Source organism: Nilaparvata lugens, chromosome 1, assembly GCF_014356525.2.
Source record: "Nilaparvata lugens isolate BPH chromosome 1, ASM1435652v1, whole genome shotgun sequence".
NCBI classification, from domain to species: Eukaryota; Metazoa; Arthropoda; class Insecta; order Hemiptera; family Delphacidae; genus Nilaparvata; species Nilaparvata lugens.
Genome location: NC_052504.1, coordinates 95,855,332 through 95,880,312, shown reverse-complemented (window position 1 = coordinate 95,880,312; position 24,981 = coordinate 95,855,332). Strand labels below are relative to the sequence as shown.

The following is a 24,981-nucleotide window of genomic DNA, read 5'->3' as shown; positions in this document are numbered from 1 at the left end:
GTTGTAATATTTTAAATAATAAAGGGTACTTCAAGTTTCAAATTGTTTTATTAAGTATTATACTAGTATTATTCAGAATAACTTGATTGTTTTTTTTTTAGAACTACTGGATTATAACTAAAAAATGTGAAAGTGACATAATCTAGGTACATTTGAACTGTTGTCTAAATTAGAATTGGAACTGTTTTGGGCTTTAGCCTGAGGTACGTTTTTAGAAGTTGTGTGAATGATAAAAAATAACTTATTAAATAAAATATATTAAATTAAATTTCCAATTGGGAATTCTATCCACTGGATCGCTGAATGTTGTACCACATTTGGATTTGTAGCCTCTTGTTGTTTTTCCATTCTCTTAAAAGAACTTGGAAGATGGAAGGTTGATTAAAAACTTTGCGTGTCACAACACTAGTCAAGAGAGGAGAGAGAGAGCGCGAGAGAGAGAGATTAGATTAGATTAAATTAGATTTCTTTATTTATGTATGTTACAATATTTACTGGCTTATACACTAATTTACATTAAATGAAGGTAATGCTAATTATTCAACGAATTTTAGAAAATATAAAAAATTAATCAATGAGAATAAAGATTAAATGCTATTAGAATAACGATAATATAAAATTGTAATGAAATTCATAAATCGGCGGTGTTTCAACAAATAATTGTCGATTCTCTAAGAAGGATATAAAATAATATCCTTCCCATCAACACACGACCGGGAAAGAGAGAGAGAGATTGATTGATTGATTAATTGCCTTTATTAGGGCGGAATTAGGACTCCTGGTCCTCTCTACAACACAACCCTTTACAATGAGGAAAAAATAATTACATAAATAGATTACACAATAGATTACAAAAAAGATTACATAAGATTAATAATAGAAATAAATAAAATTCTTAATAAGAATACAATCACATATAATAAAGGAAATCTTAAACTCAATTCATTAATACATTTGGAAAACATATTTTAATAGAATATTTCACTTGATAATACTATAGAGAACCTATAAAGCTGCGTACACATATACGCGCTTCCAACCTGCACCGAGCACGATCCGACCTCGTTCCTCCATCGAACCACAGTCGCTCCTCCCACGCACCCATCATGAACGTTACGGAAGATGTTAGATCTTCTCGCGTTCCCCGGTCGAACCACTGTTGCTCGCCGGTCGATCATCAATCGCTCTGCTGGAGTGACGTTCGGTTGCGGAGCAGAGCGAAAGTCTGTACGCACTTTTAGAAATTATGATGATCTAAACAAGCTGCCATTCACTCACACACGCACACAAAACTCCCTAAAAATAAAGATTTCACAAAGTATACTAACCATCAGAAAACAAAGATAAGATAAATATCGGAAGTTGCATAAGATAGTAAAAAGAACCAAAATTCAGGTAGATTGATAATGTATATAGAACAATAATAATAAAACTCAACTCGACCCTGGCCTAATCCGCGCCACCAGATCCCAGCCTATTCAATACCAATTAGAGAGACAGAGAGAGATTGATTGATTGATTGATTATTTGCCTTTATTCAGAGAGAGAGAGAATAGAATAGAATAGCTGTCCTTATTTTTACCTAGGAGGGCGGAGTTAGAGAGAGAGAGAGAGAACGCGAGAAAGAGTGTGAGAGGTATTTTGCGACAGTGTGATACACTTTTATAGAATGGGAAATGTGATGAACTCTTCTTGTTATTGACAATTGAAATTATCTTCAACCACTCATAGATGTGGTTGACAAATCCAATTTGAGAATTCTGTAATATTCTAATATTCTCAAAGATTAAACCTAGATTTAACCTGGAATATTAAACCAAGATTCTAACCTTAGATTAAACCAAGCTTAGACTGTAACTCCTCACCTACTGATCTGGTGACCAGAATAAGAATACAGTACATACTTTGTGTTGTAGATTACACTACACAAACACTAAACTAGAGTAGTTTTCATTGTTAGGATAAACCCGTTCCTTAAATTGAATTTCCTATCCAGTGTTCACGCAAAGTGTTGTTGTTGTTCATGCTTATCTTCTTGCGGACAGCAGAAAAGAATGATTTCATTTTGATTTTTCGACAAAAGAGCTAGTCTTGTAAACAATTTTTCTGGTATTGTATCACATGGAATACTGTTCGTGCGATTCGGCTCGCTATGTACGATTTGTCACGGCCAACTGTATCGATGTGATTTACTCGTCGAATTATATATAATATAATTATATATATATATATATATATATATATATATATATATATATTATATAAAGTAATACTGACGGTTTCAAGTGAACAGACATGTCATTTTGGCCAACAGCGACAGAACAGAGGAACAGGTTGTTTGTCCAATGTGCATTGGTTATAAAGTCAGCACCTGATTAACATTGATGTTGCCATCCTTGTCTGTCATAGACAATGCAGATAGCTCTATCCTTTTAGTTTGTGTCCTCTCTGCAAGGTCAGTGAGTGACATAGTACACTGCTCTGCTCTGTCAGACTGAATTTGGTCTATCAGGCTATTATTACTTTGAAAACATCGTTGCATGTCATTAGGTGTGTCACTCAAACGTAGACATCTATTATATGGGTCAAAATTGGGTGATTGTCGTTTTTCTCAACTGTTGTTTAGAAACGAATTGTTGGTATTTTGTGTCGAATCTCTGATTTCCATCTAAGTTGATTTTATTTACTCATTAAGGTGTGTACAGATTTACGCGCCGCGAACATGAGCAATTCACTTTTAATCAGCTGATGCCAAGCTTTTTATATCTGTATCTTATCGTTTCTGTAAAAATACAGATATAGTCAGCTGATTAAAAGTGAATTGCTCTTGTTCGCGGCGCGTAAATCTGTACGCACCTTAATGAGTAAATAAAATCAACTAGATGGAAATCAGAGATTCGACACAAAATTCCAACAGTTCGTTTCTAAACAACAGTTGATTTTATTTACTCATTAAGGTGCGTACAGATTTACGCGCCGCGAACATGAGCAATTCACTTTTAATCAGCTGATGCCAAGCTTTTTATATCTGTATCTTACCGTTTCTGTAAAAATACAGATATAGTCAGCTGATTAAAAGTGAATTGCTCATGTTCGAGGCGCGTATATCTGTACGCACCTTTAAACACCGTATTTTCAGGTAGCAAGGCTCAGATCAGGGTTTCCTACAGAATATTCTACTAGCCGTAATACAGGTTTTCAAGTTTTTAAAACTGAGGGTATGGTTACAATAAGTTCATTTTCTTATTTTATTCTTTTGCTAGTTCAATCTTATGATCTCATTCTTGTATAAATCTTAAGGTGCGTACAGATATACGCGCCTCTAACACGCTCCACAATCGCTCCGATCATGAACGTTACGGGAGATGTTAGCTCTTCTCTTACTCCTGCGCCCCGGTCGATCATCAATCGATCTGCTCGAGTGACGTTCGATTGCGGAGCAGAGCGAAAGTCTGTACGCACCTCTATAATCTCTATCCCTGGTCGAGTGTTGATAGGAAGGATATTATTTTATATCCTTTTCAGAGAATCGACAATCATTTGTTGAAACACCGCCGATTTATGTAGTTACATCACAGTATTATATTATCGGTATTCAAATTGTATTCAATCTTTTTTCTCATTAATTTATTTTCCACACTTTGTAAAATTCGTTGATTAATTAGCAATACTGTCATGTTATGTAAATTAGTGTATAAGCCAGTATTATATTGTAACACTCATAAATAAAGATCTCTAATCTAATTTTGTGCCTCGGGAACGATTATATTCATAGTACTATCATAGATTATTAAAGAAAAGCTTCATCATTTGTTTATGGTACAATTTATTGACCGAGCGAAGTGAGGTCTAAGATTCAAGTCTACGTTTAGGCATTTCTCTTAATGTTTATATGTTTATATGTTGCGCATTTACGGCGAAACGGGGTAATAGATTTTCATGAAATTTGACAGGTATGTTCCTTTTTTAATTGCGCATGGACGCATACTCAGGGTTTTTGGAATTTTTGCATTTCAAGGATAATATAAAAGGAAAAAGGAGCCTCCTTCATACGCCAATATTAGAGTAAAAATCAGACTATAGAATAATTATTCATCATAAATCAGCTGACAAGTGATTACACAGATGTGTGGAGAAGCCAGTCTATTGCTGTATTTCCATAAGGTCTATAGTTTCAATCAGGTACTTGTGGATGAGAATACAGCGTGAGGTCTATTGTTCACAGAACTACTAGTTATTAAGCAGATTGCAATCAGGGACAATAGTACAGTCCGCAGTCAACAGTTAGGGTAAAGCCATACAGTAGAGTAAAGATACAGTTGTATTTTGTCTATTTATCTGCCTCTTTATTCCCATTTATTTTTATTTGTCTCTGGTAAAACATAGTGGAGCGAGGAACGTAGCTTCAAGCTTGAAGGTGTTGAGTATTTAGATGTGGCGCACACAGTGAAGCCCATTAAATACGTTCTGTAAATACGTAATGGGCACATTCTTGCCCATTTAAATACGTGCATTGTTTCAAACACTTTCAACCCTGAAGCTGCATAAGGGTATCCGCCACTGGAACCGTATTCAACCGATCCGTTCGGCCGTTGGATCGGTCGAATCTACCGGCCGTCAACTCGGCCGAATACGGTCGTCCATTGGAACCGTTTTCGTCAGTCCAGTTCAGAAGTTATGCTTCTTGAAAGTACCTACTAATTGTCAATTATTTATTACATTCCACAATCACAATATCAATATATTATAACACAAATTATTCCCACTTTCTTATTCCACATCAGTAGAATTTACTACATTTTTCCACTTGAATTCCTTTTTTTTCTCGTAGTTTTTTGTTGTTCGAAACAAAATAAATCAACTTATAACTCCCTAACACATAAAAATATATGTTTAAATTCACATATATTTATTCATTTATTCATATCATCATACAAAAATCATTATTAAATATTTATTTATTAACTAAATATCAAAGAAAGTAGAAGTGTTTTATCTTGAAAACTTGAAATGATATTGTTTGATGACTTTTGAGGGTTATTTGAAGATGAACGCTGTGACACAATTATAGAGTATGATGATGTGTTGAATTTTCAGCCGTCATTGAAATAGAACAATGCTTGTAAAACATATTTATGACACAGAACAACTTCAAAAAACAAAAAAAAACAAGACTGTGGCACAATTTTAGGTTAGGAAAACTAGTTGTTGTCTCAGCTCGACTAGTTTGTTCGGCCGGATAGAGCCGGAAAATAGTGGAGGGCACACCTATGGCCCTCCACTATGTTTTTAACCTTGTAGCGAGTCTAGGAAAGAGCCGAGGGAGCTAAGGAATTATGGTGAGAAACATCTTTGAAGGGGCTGGGTAGGCAAACAGCTGTGATCTTCTCTCAGGAACACAAGACAGTGTTTAGTATAAATGAGGTAGTGAGAGAAATCTGTGTTTATAGTGTGGTGTCCCATGCTTAGAATAGAGACAACAAAAGTAAGTTATACAAGATTTGAAGGTGAATTGATGACACAATGCACTGCTCTACACCGGATGTGACACTCAAATTACGAGCACTTGTCCGATGTGTGACACTCAAATGACCTGCACTTGTCCGATGTGTGACTGCTTGCTGGATGATGTGACCGGCTTCCGGTTTTCTGTTTGAATTGATAGAGCGTCCATTTCATTTAGGATCTTGTAGGAATGTTTTTTGTATGGCACTCACATCATATATTATTATTCTTTTAGGATTTTCTTGTATGGTAAGCACCACAAAATAGAAAAAAATGTTCCTTCTCTGTGTACGCACACAATATACTGTATATTTTTGTTAGTTGACCGAGCGAAGTGAGGTCTAAGATTCAAGTCGACGGTTTGGCATTTCTTTTAATGTTTAAATGTTTGTATGTTGCGCATTTACGGCGAAACGCGGTAATAGATTTTCATGAAATTTGACAGGTATGTTCCTTTTTTAATTGCGCGTCGACGTATATACAAGGTTTTTGGAATTTTGCATTTCAAGGATAATATAAAAGGAAAAATGAGCCTCCTTCATACGCCAATATTAGAGTAAAAATCAGACAATAGAATTATTCATCATAAATCAGCTGACAAGTGATTACACAGATGTGTGGAGAAGCCAGTCTATTGCTGTATTTCCATAAGGTCTATAGTTTCAATCAGGTACTTGTGGATGAGAATACTGCGTGAGGTCTACTGTTCACAAAACTACTAGTACTGTACCTTCAAATTCTTCTCAGTATCGGTAATTGTATAACGAAGATTGATGAAGATGATATTGATAAATGTTAGAACAGAAATTATCACAAAAAATGGTACAGAAATGTAAATCGATGTTTTTGATCGCGGAAACAGTTAATTCAGGTGTTAAAATGTTGAAATTAATTATCAAGATTCACTCTGCTTTTAGGAAACAGCGTAGGTACTGTAGAGAGCTTCACAAAGTTTTCTACAGGACAGTAGACATAGCAAATCTCATGTAAATTTGAGTCTCGGACATCCCCAATATGCTCTCTACTACTGTTGACCGCGAACTGTACTGTTGTCCCTGATTGCAATCTGCTTAATAACTAGTAGTTCTGTGAACAGTAGACCTCACGCAGTATTCTCATCCACAAGTACCTGATTGAAAAAATTATAGACCTTGTGTGGCTTCTCCACACATCTGTGTAATCAGTTGTCAGCTGATTTATGATGAATAATTCTATAGTCTGATTTTTACTCTTATATTGGCGTATGAAGGAGGCTCCTTTTTCCTTTTATATATATCATTGAAATGCAAAATTCCCAAAACCTTGTATATACGTCGACGCGCAATTAAAAAAGGAACATACCTGTCAAATTTCGTGAAAATCTATTACCGCGTTTCGCCGTAAATGCGCAACATATAAACATTTAAACATACAAACATTTAACAATAAAAGAAATGCCAAACCGTCGACTTGAATCTTAGACCTCACTTCGCTCGGTCAAAAAAATAGTAGAGAAATGTAAATCGATGTTTTTGATCACGGAAACAGTTAATTCAGGTGTTGAAATTAATTAAACTTGAATTTTTAAAAAACACTTTTGAAGTGAAAATGCACTACAAAAGTGAGTGCGCTTTGAAGATTTCCTGGTGGCTAAACCAGCATCAATAGCCTATTTAAATACCCTGGAAGCATGCCTCTAATTTCCAGATCAAAAGTGACTGAGATATTTTCATTCGTTTTATGTATGAATTTTCTATTGTTTTCTTTTTTTTCGAATTTTGTGATCATAAATGTGTTGTGTATACTGCCATACGCTAAATAAACTTCAAAAGTGTTTTTAAAAATTCAAGTTTAATTTTAACAGTGAAAAAGTATGGATATACAACAGAGTGAATATTAATTATCAAGATTCACTCTGCTTTTAGGAAACAACGTAGGTGTACTGTAGAGAGCTTGACAAAGGTCTCTATGGATATACAACAGAGTGAAATTAATTATCAAGATTCACTCTGCTTTTAGGAAACAGCGTAGGTAATGGTCTATTACAATGGTCTCAAAGGTCTATTACAGGACAGTAGACATAGCAAATCTCATGTAAATTTGAATCCTGGACATCTCCAATACGCTCTCTACTACTGTTGACCGCGAACTGTACTATTGTCCCTGATTGCAGTCTGCTTAATAATTATTCTTCTGATATTCTTCTCCTTATAAATGCGACATGCTAACAATAAAATATTGGATGAAAAATGATCATTACTTGTTATTGATTCAGACTGTTCCAGTTCGCTTGTTAGTGACTTCTTTTATCGGTGATCATTCTTTAACTATTTCTAACGGTGATTATTTTGTTGATTGTTGGTTTGAGCAGTGACCGTTATATTAGGCGCGCGACGATTATTGGACGACAGCGCAACTTGTCTCCGTTGTTTCTGTTTACTGGAAAACTGTACATTACTGTGGCGAGCCTATTTCGCCCTTGAAGCGGATAACAGTGATTACTGGTTTGCTGAATTCCATTAAGTTGGGATTCATCCAGAGATTGCATAATGGGGCGGGCGGCTATTGAATACCTTGGACAGATAGCAAAGATAAATGCTGGCGTAAAGCGTTCATAAATTGAAATTTTATAGTCGATTATCTTTAATTTTAGTTCCGGGTTTCTTCGCCTGGATCTTGTGATCCTATGTGTTCATTATGCGATCGTTTGGTTTTCTTATTGTAATAACCTAGCTTGCATCAAAATAATCGCTGAAGCTGTGCTGATACAATATAATCGGTGTTAATAATTTTAAATAGGGCTTTAATTTATAGGGTTCAAAGCTTTTTTACTTTCCTGCCCTACTACCATAGGTAAGGAAAGTATTGCTTTCCAAAAAAAAATTAAGGTACCCCAATTTCAAGTTTTCTATACGTTTCAAGGTCCCGTGAGTCCAAAAACATGATTTTTGGGTGTTGGTCTGTGTGTGTGTGTGTGTATGTGTGAATGTCTGTGAACACGATAACTCCATTCCTAATTAACCGATTGACTTGTCATTTTAAACTTAAGGTCCTTATACCATGAGGACCCGACAATAAGAAATTCAATAAAATTCAATTCAAGATGGCGGAAAAAATGGCGGATAATTACTAAAAAACCATGTTTTTCACGATTTTCTCAAAAATTACTCGACTGATTTATTTGAAATTCATACTCTGTATAGTTATTTATCAGCTCCATCAACTGGCATGAGTCTCCTTTCTGGGAAACTAATGGGGGGTTCACCCCATCCTTGAGAAATGGACTTTGTAACCTCCTTCTCGTGCATGAGGTAGGTAGGTAGAGCAGTCTATAAAAATAACACATAGTCGAGATATTTCATCTGTAGAACAGCTGTTTTGACGACTTTTAAATAATCATCGGATATCACAATTTACACAAAGGAAAAAGTACTCTGAAAACAATTATATACACACATATACAGTAGTCTGATCTTAGTTTCAAATAATTATGTTGCCGCTGATCGTCATTATGTTATTTCTCTAAATTATTGTCGTTTAAGAATGAGGCTCCCAGTTCAATGAGCAAGGAAAGTTGTGTGAGTGAACCATACCAGATTTTTTGACTTCAGATACTGTTGGTGAGATGTTGTGTTAAGCTGCGTACACATATACGCACATCCAACCCTTATCGAGCACGCTTCGCCTTCGTACCGCCCTCGTTCCTCCATCGTACCACAGTCGCTCCGCCCGCGCACCCATCATGAACGTTATGGAAGATGTTAGATCTTCTCGCGTTCCCCGGTCGAACCACTGTTGCTCCCCGGTCGATCATCAATCGCTCTGCTGGAGTGACGTTCGGTTGCGGAGCAGAGCGAAAGTCTGTACGCACCTCTATATATCATTTCAATAAATAGTGATATTTCTGACAACATCCCAGTGTTAAAAGCTGTTGTTTTTAACTGATTTGTATATATTGTGAAGGAATGAATAATTTATATTTGATATTTCGTTCAATGGTCTTTCTTTTATCACGTTTAATAGGAGAAAATTTGTGTATACTATCATAGAGAAACAATAGTGTAAGTAGGTATCCCATGGTATAGGGCGTTTATGTCGCAACTTTTACTATTATCTCAAGCCGATTACTGTCGATTTTTGTTGATTTTTACTGTTTTGACCGGGTAAGAGTGTATAAACGGCACAATATGAGAGACTATACCAGCGTCATAAAGCTTCACGGGAAAGAACTACGTGGTCTATCGGCTTGAGATAACAGTAAAAGTTGCGACATAAACGCCCTATACTATGGGATATCTACTTATGCTATTGTTTCTCTATGATACTATGTACCTAATTTTCTAATTTTTTATATACCTTCATGGACTTGGACTTGAGAACAATTAAATCTAAACAATCTAATGAAAAAACGAAAATTCAAGAAATAGGTAAGGGAAAATTTGGTATTATCATAGAGAAAAAATAGCAATTAAAGATACCCCTTGGTATATGGCGTTTATGTTGTAAATTTCTCTGTAACTGAAGCAGCTTGTCCTATTAGTTGTTTTTGTGAAGCTATGTGACACTGGTAGTCTCTCTCTCCTGCCCCGTTCTTACACTCCTAATTCAACAAAGCAGTAATAATAGACAGTAGACGACAGTAATCGGCTTGAGTTACGTAAATTTGGGAGAGAAATAGTACAAGGTATTCTTAGTTTTTCTCTCCCGATCTGTGCTCCATTGTAAAAAGAATAAATAAGAATAAAGTTAACAAAAAATATACTTGAAATTTGGACCTTCATCTTCTTATGCTATCTTTTCTCTATTTTATTATTGTACGGTGTGATTCATATTGTTATAGTTCATTCATCATGTTTTATATGATAAAATTTGTGTATTCCATGTACCTAATTTTCTAACCTAACTTTTATATGCCTTCGTGGACTTGAGAACAATATTGAATCTAAACAATCTAATGGAAGTTTCAAGAACTAGGCAAGGGAAAATTTGGTATTAGTAAGAGTGGAAGGATGAAGGAAAGAGTAAGGACTTGAAGCTTAAGACGTTTGATTTGAGAAGAATCCACTTGACTCAACGGAATTCTCAAATTAAAAAAAAATCCTAATAAATTGTCAAAAGCCACAGACTTATTGATACTTAGAAAGACCGGTTTCAGTTGTTACACCATTTTCAATCTCTGATAAACTGAAACTAAATACAAGAGCAGCAGAATTTATACTATTAGGCGAGTACTGCTATTGGTCAAGAGCATGGACGCTTGCGATTGGCCCAGCTAGACAGTCTCCTCCCACTTAACGGTGTTACAAAATGGCGGCCAAAGCAACAGACTCGCCATGATAATAAAATTTACTTTCAGTACAAAATAAGAACCAAGAAAACAAATAAAAAATGATAAAACAAATATGTAAATAGAAAAATTATTGACTAATGTATGCTTACAATGTTATGATAAAACTAAATACTTTCTAAGTATCATAAATCTGTAGTTTTTGATAATTTCTTAGTATTTTTTTAAAGCTGTACAAAGGCTAAAATAACTTTCTACTGGTGATATTTTTCAAAGTTTTTCTATTTGTATACTATCAAGCTATCAAAATGAAAAAGTTTCCACAGGAAAACATTTTTTCCGATCATTACTTTTTGAGATATGAGCGCCTAAACTTTAAATTTTTGGGACAGAACATTTCAAGTTCGGTAAGAGATAAATCAATGAGATTTATAGATAGATTCTTGAGAGGATAGATTCTTCATGGTAATGTTGATTTAGTTAAAGAAACATTTTCTAAAATATCAATATTTGAGAATGTTATTCAATTTACTAAAAATGACCGAAAATAACTCAACTATAAGTTATATTTGGTGATTTTTAGTAATTGAATAACTTTTTCAGAAAAGTTTTGTTTTACTAGATCAACAATACCACGATGAATCTATCCTCTAAATCTATCTCTTACCGAACTTGAAATGTTTTCCAAAAATATATACTTTAGGCGCTCATATCTCAAAAGTAATGATCTGAAAAAAATGTTTTGCTGAGAAAACTTTTTCATTTTGATAGCTTGATAGTATACAAATCGAAAAACTATGAAAAATATCACCAGTAGAAAGTTTATTTTTAGCCTTTGCACAGCTTTAATATGAATAATTACCACAATATCAACTTCTCAACTACACAAAAAAGAATTCTCAAATTTTTACATATTTAAACCTTATAGGCATCTATATGTTTCTTTATGAAATCATTATTTTTAGAAACCCTTATTAAAGAAATTTTCTTCGATGTTGTTTTCCATGGAGAAACATTTTCTAATAGCTCTATTAGAAACACAGTGTCCAAATTTCATGATCCATATTTCTTGAATCTTCTTTAGTGAAATGCATACACAAGTACAGTAAGTCCAAAAAGTCAAGACTGCAAACTAATTTTTCTGTTGCATTCATAGATAAAATTCATCATCTATCTCGAAACACCAAAATTAATTAAATAACTAGATAAATGCAGAAAATACTCCACAAATTTAGTGGAATTATAATACCTTTATTCTAATACATCCCGATACCGTTATCCTGATAACACACTTGAGTTATTGATACCACTTGTACTCGCTTCCTAGATTTTTCCCTTTTTGTGTATCATTGAATAAATAAATAAATATACATGATTTTTACATTATTAAACCCGTCAACATGAAACAGCTGTTATGTAACTAAGGTGAACGTGATATTCTTTCTTTCTCGATCATTGTATTGTTTGTGCTAACCAAATAAATAAATAAATAAACCTGTAGACTTTGAGTTACTTGAATTTATTGATCGTACCTAATCAATAACTACAAGTTGATGAAAAGCATCTGAATGTGTGAAAAACTCCAATAAGTTCTTGTTGATTTCGATCTTGTGCAAAAAACACGAGACTGATTTGTACAGAATCGAGTATATATTATCTCATAGCAGATAATCCATAGAAAGAACAACTTTGGCCTGCCTTGAGATGTGTTCTGCTGTGATAGATGGTGCGAGACTGAGCACAAATATTCTTCGTTTAATGTCAGGGAGAAGTCATTAACCGAGTTTCATGGTATGTTGTTCCTTATTGGCGAATTTCCATCTCATTCCAACCAGGTCATCAATCCCTATTTATTTTTATCATCAACAATGCAATTTCTGAATTTAGTCTACTGCAGTTTGGGAAGAAATTTATTTTCTCTGTTGATGTTGCATCGTTGTTGGAATTTTTGTTCACGAATTGAATTTCTCTAAAAGTAATAACACTTTCATTACTATTATATTTTTTCATAGCATGTGTATCAAGTTATTCGCAGGTCAAACACAGAACTTACGTGAAAAAAAAGCTTTATTATGTTGTTGACTTCTAATAGAAGTCCAATCTAAAATATTGAAAGATAAAAATTAAATAGGAACTATTAATAAAATAGAAAACCTAGAGCAAAAATCTGGTGTGGCGCACTCACATAACTTTCCTTGCCGTTATGGAAATTGATCACATGACGCTAGTGTTCCCGCGCATCTCAAGTCTACTATTCAAAGATTTGAGCCAGCTGGTGACAGGACAATAACGCTGGAGACACACATGAGGTCTGCTATCTCTTCATTATAGTGAATGATTTAATAGAATCAACAATAAAATGCAATTGAATAATCACATTTTCTCGAATTTAAAGCTTATTTTTAATTTTAGGTGAAAATGTTACTGAACATTAATTGTAGAGATTTTCATGCTCAATCTACTTCACTTGATTTTTTTTGTTTCAATTTTATCTGAAGCCTGATAATTGGGAATCTATCTGCATTGATGGGGCGGAGCTCCTGAAATTTTTACAGATATGGGACTTGTGGCAGTTGATAGAGCGTGTTGTGTGTGTGTGTGGCAGTTGTGTGTGTGTGTGTGTGTGTGTGTGTGTGTGTGTGTGTGTTTGTGTGTGTGTGTGTGTGTGTGTGTGTGTTGTGTGTGTGTGTGTGTGTGTGGTGTGTGTGTGTGTATGAGTGTATGTGCGTCTGTGTACACGATATCTCATCTCCCAATTAACGGAATGACTTGAAATTTGGAACTTAAGGTCCTTACGATATAAGCATCCGACACGAACAATTTCGATCTGATGCAATTCAAAATGGCGGCTAAAATGGCGAAAATGTTGTCAAAAACAGGGTTTTTTGCGATTTTCTCGAAAACGGCTCCAACGATTTTGATCAAATTCATACCTAGAAAAGTCATTGATAAGCTCTATCAACTACTACAAGTCTCATATCTGTAAAAATTTCAGGAGCACTGCCCCATCTATGCAAAGTTTGATTTTAGATTCTCAATAAAATTATCAGGCTTCAGATATAATTTAAACAAAAAATTATAAGTGGAAAAGATTTAGCATGAAAATCTCTACAATTAGGCCTAATGTTCAGTAGCATTTTCACCTTAAATTGAAAATAAGCTCGAAATTCGAGAAATAAAGATTATTCAATTGCAAACTGTTGACAACTGTTGATTCTATTAAATCATTCACTATGAAGAGATAGCAGACTTCGTGTGTCTGCAGCGCTAGTGTCCTGTCACCAGCTGGCTCAGATCTTAGAAAAGTAGACCTGAGATGCGCGGGAACACTAGCGTCAGTTGATCAATTTTCATAACGGCAAGGAAAGTTGTGTGAGTGCACCACACCAGATTTTTTCGTTTTCATTACAAGAAATATTGTGGCACCAAAAATTGTTCACAGTCAATAGATGCTGGACTAATATTGAACAGTTATTAATATGAAAAGTATGGAAGAATATTCCTAAGTATTACTAGAACATTTTAAAATTGTATATTCTTTCTCATATCATCCATTTGTTTTGTTTTTTCTATTTACTATGTTTCTCTCCTCTTGCTTGTTTATTAACGGTTCTGATGACCATAGAGGCCTATCACCATAGTACTCCATAATATGCCTAATTGGGCGTGTCTTGTCTCCGCCAATGACAGTAGAGCTCAATCTTCATTGGTGAAAAGCTAATGGCCAATCGTAGAGCTTCACGCTTACTATACGGTACAAATTGTGCTGCTCAGTTTACTAGAAATTGATGCCCTTACAACCGATACTGGAATATTAAATTGTTTTAATTTGTGGCTTCGACAATTTCAAGTCGTTTTCATCCAATAGGAGTATTTTCATTCCTGCTTCATACAAAATAATATAATAATATGGAGTGACCTGGCTAGCTCAGGTCTGGTGTCAGAGTTTTCAGGTCGCAACTGATCAATTTCAGGGCCTCTGACAGCCGGGACCGACGACTTAATAAATTAGTGGTTTTGACAATATCAAGTCGTTTTCATCACAGAAAGTTAAAATATAAGATATTGTTGTTCCACAGAGACTTTCCTACAAATCAGACCAAGGGTTTCTTTTGAATAAACCAAGGTATAACCGGCGTTTATTTCTCTGTAAGCGACATTCCTTGAATCAAAATATGTTTCTACTATCAGCCAAGGTGCTGGAGCGAGTATTTCGGGTGCTACAATAAGAACAAATGTCAAGGTTAGGTTATAATAATTGAGAACAGAGTTGCGGAGAGGTGAAAAGTCATAATAGTCACATTAAGTCACAAGGCGCCGCTCTCTCCAATCTATCTGTTTCCTACATCAATTAAACTCAACAAGAGAAAATGAAACAATAATATTATAAGTCAATAAAACAATAGTATACGTTTTCTCTGGTTCAGTATAAAGTAATAAATTGTGATTTGGGGCTGCCATGTATATAAAGAATACAGTCAGAGAAAATAAACCAATCTTACAAGTCTATAAAGCAATATTATAAGTTTTCTCTGGCTCAGTATAAAGTAATGAATTATGATATAGGGCTGCCGTGTATATAGACTAGTAGTTCTGTGAACAGTAGACCTCATGCAGTAATCTCATCCACAAGTAACTCATGTCACATGTTTTAAATGTAAACAAACTCAGTTCACGTTTGAATTTGTATTCCATTTATAATTCATCCAGTTCCGTGATAATCTTTCCATCTGATGAAAATTAATTTTTCACAATCGTAAATACTAGTAGTTCTGTGAACAGTAGACCTCACAGAGCAGTATTCTCATCCACAAGTACCTGATTGAAACTATAGACCTTATGGAAATACAGCTATAGACTGGCTTCTCCACACATCAGCTGTGTAATCACTTGACAGCTGATTTATGATGAATAATTCTATAGTCAGATTTTTACTCTGATACTGGCGTATGCAGGAGGCTCCTTTTTCCTTTTATATTACCCTTGAAATGCAAAATTTCCAAAAACCTTGTATATACGTCGACGCTCAATTAAAAAAGGAACATACCTCTCAAATTTCATGAAAATCTATTACCGCGCTTCGCCGTAAATGCGCAACATATAAACATTTAAAGAGAAATGCCAAACCGTCGACTTGAATCTTAGACCTCACTTCGCTCGGTCAATTATATAGTGATATCGGAGTATGGACGAATTCCTTTCCTTTTCATATTATCCTTAAAATGCAAAAATTCAAAAAAACTTTGTGTATACATCTATGCGCAGTTGAAAAAGGAATATTTCTGCCAAATCTCATAGAATTCTATCAACGCGTTTGGTCGTAATTGCGTTACATACAGACAGACAAAAGAAAATCCGAGTTGAAACATAGACCTCACTACGTACGATCAGTAATACATGTAAGAGAGAAACTCGAAGAGAATCGACCTGAAGACATTGCAGAAAAGAACAGTGGTCTCTGTGATTTGCAAACACACCGAAAATAATACTCGAAAAGAGAGTGTTACATAACAATAGACAGCGTTATCACACAGTCTTGTAATGAAGCCGGTGGCTTATTATTATCTGCTGCTTTGCACTCGACAACTCAACACTAGAGGCTATACCTCATTCAATTTGGTAGGGGGCCCTGTTCAAAAATCGGTCATTGTATCTGTTCAAGGTCATATTGAGAAAGAATCCTAGTTACGTTTCTGCGGTAGATGACAAGGGATATGTATTTGTAGTGCTGTGGTGTGCTCATCAGTAGATAAAATTGAAAAGGCCCAAGGTGCTGGATGAAAACAAAGAAAGTAGGACGTACTGTCGAGTTATCTGTTTTCAATTCGAATTTTAGGTAATGCGGTGGATGAGAGACCTTGTTAGATGATATTGTGGAAAGGCTGACGTGAAAAATGATTGTCCCACAAAATAGAGGCTGTGTTGATTGAATTTTTGTCAGCTCAGTTATAAAACTCTGTTATCTCATCTTTTGTGAAATTGCATTACTGATGTACAGCGATCCTTTACTTTTATTATTCTGGTAGATGTTTCAAGGTTTGCTGTTTGAAAAAGCCTACAAAAATGTTTTGAAACATAAAACATTCATAATTCATGTCTTGTTTATGAATATTTGAACTTTATGGAAGTTTTAATAAAGTTGAAATAGAGGACAAGGTAATAGAATTGTCTTTTTGTTGTAGTTCTTGTATTTTCTTATTCACTGGTTCTCATTTAGTATATTTTCTTATTATTTCTCGTATTTTACATTTCGTCTTGCAAGTTACTAAAAATTCCTCTTCATTGATTGTCGTTTAACGAGGTTCTGATATATCCCCGACCATATTTGGAATAGGCCTACTTGAGCGTCTCTCGTCTCGGCTAATCACAGTGGAGCTCAGCCTCTATTGGTTGATAGCTAATGGCCAATCGCAGAGCTTTTCCCCTACTATCTATTTATAAAGCCGCTTAGTGCTTTCGGTTCACAAGAGATTGTAAAACCAAAACTAGTATCTCAAATTATTTTAATAAATTAGTGGTTTTGACAATATCAAGTTGTTTTCATTCAATATGAATACAGTATTTGAATTGATTTTAACAATATGGATGAATTTTCTGTTCATAATAATTCATTCTGATGTTATCATCTACTTTTTTCATAGCTATAGTTTTGAATCTCTATTTCAAAATTCATTTTTGTAAAAATTTATTTTGTATTAGTTATCAATAAAGTTTAGATTTTCTGATCATTTTTTAAAATTTTTATTATCTTGATTTTGTTATTCATAGTATTCATTTGTATGAAATGTGTTAAGGGTTGTGTGGCAGAGAGGACCTGGAGTCCCAACTTCGCCCTTAATAAAGGAAATCAATCTCTCACTTTCTCTCTCTCTCTCGTTTTATTTTATTTTACTATCTCTCTCTACTTCATTTTATTAATCAATAATTTGATCTTATCTACCTATATAATTATTTTACTCTATCAATTTTCTGTTTTTTTCTCTTAAATATTTATATTAATTAAAACTTTTACAATATTTCCATTAATAAATAAATCCTTAGTTTAATGAATTAAATTAACGTTTTGGTAGAGAGTTAGTGGGGAGGATATTTTTAATATTCTTTCCGAAGAATGGACATTGATATGTCCAAAGCTCCGCCAATTTATGTAGATGCATAACAATATAATTATCTATATTTATTATATAACAAATTACTTTTTCATATCATATACAGTTCAATAATTATTTTCTTAGTCTATATTATGTAAATTCATCTTTAATTTTTGCTGTATTGTGAGCTATTGTATATAATTGTATAAGCAAGTATATATTGTAATCTACATAAATAAAGTACTCAATCAATCAATCAATCAATCTCGAGGGTTAAGTGTAAGAGAGGGCCTATCCTCTCTTTTCATTAGTACCGGCTGCGCCCTAACTTCGCCCTCGTAGGTTATTTCTTTTTATAAGGTAGCCAATCAACCAATCTTTCTCTATCTTCGTTTTCTTTTCCTTCATCCCTTTCTTCTTCTTCTCCGACCTGTTCTTCTCCTCCTTCTATTCTTAGTTTTCTTCTTCTTCTCACAGTTCTTCTCCTTCTTCCTGTTCTCGAGTACTCTTTCCTTTTGTTGTTCTTCTTCTATCACACTTTTTGCAATTATATGTTACTCCAGCACTGCCTCCCTCTCACTCACTCTTTCCTCCCACTCATTCTCCTCCTCCACCTCCTGACCTTGCCCTTTTTCGAGAATGGTGCGCTGGTCCTCCTCAATCGTGATTGACCATCCTCTTCCTCCTCCTTTTGCAGACCTCCGCCTCAATAACATCATGGACTAAAGCGATTCTTGGTAATTATTACCGACGTATGTACGCTCTAATCACCGCTTAGCGTCGCTTAATTTATGGTCTGTACCGTATCTTCACCCTCTGTTCATACACTCTTTCTCTTTCTCAAATGTTAGATAGTGAGAGACAGATATAGCCTGTACCGTGTCCCCACCCTCTTCATAAACTCTTTCTCTTTCTCAAATGTTAGATAGTGAGAGACAGATATAGCATGTACTGGATCCCCACCCTGTGTTCCAAAACTCTTTCTCTTTCTCAAATGTTAGATAGTGAGAGACAGATATAGCCTGTACCGTATCCCCACCCTGTGTTCCAAAACTCTTTCTCTTTCTCAAATGTTAGATAGTGAGAGACAGATATAGCCTGTACCGTATCTCCACCCTCTCTCTGTTCATTCACTCTTTCTTTTCCTCCTTCTCAAACGTTACAAAGTGAGAGAGAGGGAAACTGTGTGAGTGAGCGGAAACGGCTCGTGGCGCTCCCAGAAGGGGCTAATTGATGATAGCTTGTGGCTTGAGTATCCCAGAACGGTCTAATTGATGGTGGCTTGTGGCAGTCCTAGAACGTCGGTATTGTAATTGGATGGTTCACGCCGTTTTTCACAGCTTAGCGAATTTTATGACAGCCGCTGCTAAACATAGTTGATGGGGGAAGATCCCAGTTTTCAGTTCCCTAGATTTCAGTTCATCTACCCTATAAGGCTAGAAGATGAACAAAACCTGTTTAATTATGTTTCAAAGGTAATTTCATGACAGCCCCTGCTAAACATAGTTGTTGGGGGAAGGTCCCAGTTCCTCTAGATTTCAGTTCATCCACCCTATAAGCTAGAAGATGAACAAAACCTGTTTTATTATGTTTCAAAGGTGAAAGGATATGATAGTGATTTTGATTTTCTATGACAATATCCTATAGTATTAAGCGAGCAACCTCTGTATTTATATATCTGTTATTAAGTTTAACAGATCTCGAAAACGGCTCTAATGATTTTCACGAAATTTGGAAAATAGTAGGTTCATGATATAAAGATTCGATTGCAGTAGGTCTCATCCTTGGAAAACTCGCTGAACGTCATTAAAAGGATAATTTATCCTTAACTGAAACAGCTGTGGATAGTAAAAAGTGAGTGAGCGAGTGAGTATGTGAAAAATCAAGATATCGCATCCCCGAATTCATAAGATGACGTATAGCCAGCTGTGAAATATATACACGATCATTTAGAGAATTGTGTTCTGTTTATCAATAGATAAAAATAACGAGGGAAGCTCGGTGCTCCGATATTACTGCTATTATTCGAAATGTTTTAATAATAATGTTGTGGATAATAAACGGAATGAACAAAAACGTTTACCAAACAGCTGATCAGGATGACTGAAATTCTGGATGAAATTAATGTCACCCGTCTAATTGTTGTCCACCCCCTCATTTTTTCGTCAAGTATCAAGTGAAACAATCTTTTTGTCTATTTTCCTAGAATGAATATACGACTTGAAATATGACTTGTAATTTGTAACAATGCAATTGTTGGAATAATTGTACCCTTTATGAGTGAAATAAACCTTATAGAAAACAAAGCCTCAAACAATTTCTAGTATCGCTAGTTGAAAATATTGAAATGTTACTCAAATGTCAACATGAAAAAATATTGAAAATACAAAGATGTCGTCAGCTATAAAAATGAAGAAATAATAGTACTCTGTTATATATCCATACTTTTTCACTGTTAAAATTAAATTTGAATTTTAAAAAACACGTTTGAAGTGAAAATGCACTTACTTTTTTAGTAACGATCGTTTCGACCTGTTGTTGGTCATCATCAGACTGTGGGAATTTACTCAGATGACAAGGTTATTATGGTAAGGGATGAAGGTGGTGGAATAGGTTGTGGTGGGGGTTGGTTGGTGGATACTTAGTGAGGCGTAATTTGAACTGTGGACTATTTTGTCAAAGAGTGTGTGGGAAGAGAAGTTTATTTGATCATTTAGGAGACTGTTGGGAAACTGTTTTGTGTGGTTGTAAATTTCGTATTGTTCCAATACATTGAGTTTTCTGCTTTTTTGTGAGATATGGAGGATTTCAAGATTGGTGGCTATGTCGGTGGCTATTGGTGGCTTAGAATTCTTACCACACATAACCTTGTCATCTGAGTAAATTCCCACAGTCTGATGATGACCAACAACAGGTCGAAACTATCGTCACTACAAAAGTAAGTGCATTTTCACTTCAAAAGTGTTTTTTAAGATTCAAATTTTAATATAGTACTCTCAAGAGGATTGATTCCTTTGTTCATCAATTTATTGACTGCCTCATTGTTAAAATGCTTATTGCTTAGAAATGAGATTCCACCTAAAATTCTCAAACTGATAAATTTATAAAATTCAAGTCACACATTCCATGTTATTGAAACTTGATGTGCTGTGTAGATATTATAAACGATTTCAAATTGTTAAGAATGGTTTTGTATCATCATTATCAACAGTAAGGAATGATAATTTCTAACCCAAGGAATTAACCCACTTTTTATAGAGTTCTTCGCTTGTGTTAGTGATGAACTCACACGTTAATTTAAATATGGGTGTTCCCCATATCATATAACAGGATCCGGAATACTTAATTTATTTCTTTATTCACGACATGCAGATGTAATTTGAAGATGATAGCTGCCGTTTACCCTTGAAAAGTGGAAACATCTTTGCAACTCGATCAAAAACTAGTCCCCAGAATTCGCCGAAGTAGGATGCTTCGCGCGTGTCAAGTTCTGATCTTTGGAGGGACTTTGTTTCTTTCGCTCAAACTGAATGACGAAGCGTTTTCGAGTGCGTGGATTTAATTGGCTTCGCCCGAGGAGAACAAAAGTTGCATTGCGTTGCAGAGGTTCCAGGAATCTTTCCACTTCTTTTTGGAGACTGACATCTGCTCAGTGCTCATCGCTTACCAAATAAGGAGCAATCAGATTGGAGAATGAGACCAGCAGTAGTTTTTATAATTTTCAATTTCAATTCTATTAGCCTCCACTTTGATCATTGTACTCTTCAACTGACAAATACGTTTCCTACATGCTCTCTGTATTTTATCGTATCGTCACCTCCAAGTTAGTTATCATGAATAGTACTCTTAAAATTAGTTCATGCTAATTTCAGTTATCAATATCGGGGCACCGAGCTTTGCTCGTTATTTTTATTTATTGATAGACAGAACACAGATCTCTAAAATGATCGTGTTTATATTTCACAGCTGACTATACGTCATCTTATGAATCTCGGGGATGCGATATTTTGATTTTTCACTCGCTCACTCACTTTTTTACTATCCACAGCTGTTTCAGCCAAGGATGAATTATCGTTTTAATGTCGTTCAGCTAGTTTTCCCAAGGATGAGACCTAGTGGAATCGAATCTTTATATCACAAACCTACTATGTTCCAAATTTCGTGAAAATCGTTAGAGTCGTTTTCGAGATCCATTAAACATAAATAACCAGATATAAAAATAGTCAGATATAAAAATAACCAGATATATAAATACAGAAATTGCTCGCTCAATATAATAGGATTCATTTTATGAAGAATCATTTACTCTGAATAGCTGACCAATAGTTTCCAGCTCCTTTATAACCAACCATAGAAATAATTACATTCTATACTCCCTGCATATATCACGGCACACTATTTCTCATGAAATCAAAGTCTCCTTTATCCTCAATAGTTTCCTCCTGCTAATATATCATGGCACACTACTTCTCATGAAATCGATCGTCAGTGGCAGATAGATTTCGATCAATTCTCGTCGAGATTATTACCGATTAGGAAGGCAACTCATGCTAAATTGCGCCGCTCAATTCACAAACAGCAAATGATCAGAACTTGGATTTTCCTCGGAGAGCGGAGAGAAAGTTGAAATGCAGAACGATGATAACAATTGTGGAGTTTATTGCTTTTTCCGTCTCGCTTTCTAGGAGTAGCAGATTATTGTTGTTGACTAGGACAATGCGCCATTAAAATTCAGCCGGTGCTCTGTGAGAAAGTGTGCAGCTCAATGCTCCAATTCGGAGGAGCGTCCATCTTGTTGCTGTATTATAAATAAGTGGATTACCTCACTGGCAGCGTATGGTCAGCGATCAACTATAATGCACGCTTCTTATTGTGTTTGTGCCGCCATGCAATCTGTGTTTTTGTTGATCAGCTATTGGGAGAGGTTCCTTCAGTTATTTGATAACTGGTGGAATATTGGCTTCAATGGATAGGTGAAATAGGGATTTGAAAGAAATTCTAACTGTTTGTTAACAATTGAATTTGTTGACAATTTGAATTTTTCAACAGTTTCCTTCAGTTATTTGATAACTGGTGGAATATTGGTTGTAATGGATAGGTGAAAAGGGATTTGAAAGAAATGGCTATTTTTTGTTTTTCTATATTTGTTAACAATTTTATTCCTTGCGACTATTTTCAACTTATTACTGATAAGGTTCCGGCTGATATCTTGAGAGGATTTACGTATAAATATGAAATCACTCCACTTATATGGGCTACTTCATCCTATACTATTAAACGAGCAATTTCTGTTTATATGTTTGTATTTCACCGGATCTCGAAAACGGCTCTAACGATTCTCACAAAATTTAGAACATAGTAGGTTTATAATTTAAAAATTCGATTGCACCAGGTCTCATCCCTGGGAAAACTCGCTGAAAGTCACTAAAAGGATAATTATTATTCATCCTTGGAAAAACAGCTGATAATAATTATTTCGTCGTCTGATGGTGATGGAAGTGAGTGAGCGAGTTCATGTGTGTCAAAATTATGACTCAGCTGTTGAACTTTTGTAATCATTCAATCAGGTACTTGGTGCCGGTTGCAAAAAAGCCGGGTATTTTCAATCCTGATTAATTCCAGTAGATCCATCTTTTTGAAATGGTGTTCTCTGATTTGGTTCACGTGAATTAATCAGGATTAAAATTTAACCGGCTTTTGTGTAACGGGCCTTTGTGAGGAAATCTTTGCATTCCTCTGGGAATTAGACTCAATTACTGTCATTAGATAGAACATTTCTGTATGAATGTTATTATAATTCTTCTTTCGTAATACATTTTTTATGCTTTTGTACTCCAGAGCGAAGCTCGGTCCCCCATATTTTAACAACTATTTTAAAATAGGAATAATTTAATAAATATAATTAATTCGACTTGAATAATCCTATTTTCGATAACATTAAAGTAAAATATGATGAAATTAAATCATTTCAACCAAAAAATAATTGATAAAAATCATGAAAATAAGCATATGAACATATTGTTATATTTATTATATCAACTTGTTTATTTTTGCATTTAAACTTGAAAATTGCCAAAGTAGGCCGAAACTAGTCGTTTGAAATGTTCTAAAGTTTTAAATAAAAGGTACTTTATGTTTTTATTGATGTATGAATATTTATATCTATATCCTACTAAGACCGCTTTCTGTGACCGTCAGACGTTCCGAGTTCCGTTTATCTCAAGATGATAGACATATGTCTATTTATATCCTCCTGAGACAGCTCTCTATGTGCACACCATGAAGCGGGTGATCCCAAGACTATTAAATTGTCAGTTGTACATCACCCAGTAGCTGCTACCATCTAGTGGCAGACTTTGAAACTACGTGTCGATTAATTGTTGACCAATCAGGAGCTGCGAAATGATGACCAATCAGGTGAGAGTTTATTGGATCACGAAAATTAATAACATCCAAAGCTGGGTGACCAAACATGAACGACAGGGAACCACTAATTTACAATATTCATTTTTTTTTCACATTGAGTGATGCACAAATCATATATGAATGATCGGTAGGGTCGAGCGGTTCATTCGAAACAACTGTCTCTCCCAAATTATGAACGAATACCAATTATGATAGAAATAGTTCCAGTTCCAGAATATTACATAGATAAAGGATAAGCATAAGGTAGAATATATATTTCTACATATTTATTATATATTCACAATATGTCTCTATAGTTTTTGTCTCTGATATTATCACAGAATTACAAGTTTTTACAATTATACGAGTTTTCTCTGATATTATCTAATGCAACACTGCCATCTGATTACAAAATCAGATTCAACAACTCACCTGATCACGTGCAGTCTATTACTTGAATCAAACAAATGAAATGAGTGCACAACAAGCCAAAGCAAGGTCCCATTGTACTTACAAACATATTCATTTCTGACGATCGAACTATTTCAAATCCATTTGGTTGAACAAAAAATGACAATGAAAAATAATCATTACCGATCAGCTTTTGGCACGGTTCTAATGTTTGATTCTTTAGGCTATATTTCTTTTCAAGAGCAATCTTTGTGATTCATTGTGCTGACCTTGAAGGGTGGGCGTTGGCGTTTTTCGGCAGGT

The 24,981-nt window shown here is 34.9% G+C and overlaps 1 protein-coding gene across 1 annotated transcript in view; it reads left to right on the top strand.

Moving 5' to 3' along the window:
- Nucleotides 1-24,981, top strand: part of LOC111058186 (CCR4-NOT transcription complex subunit 6) — a 312,139-nt gene that overhangs the window by 163,967 nt on the left and 123,191 nt on the right.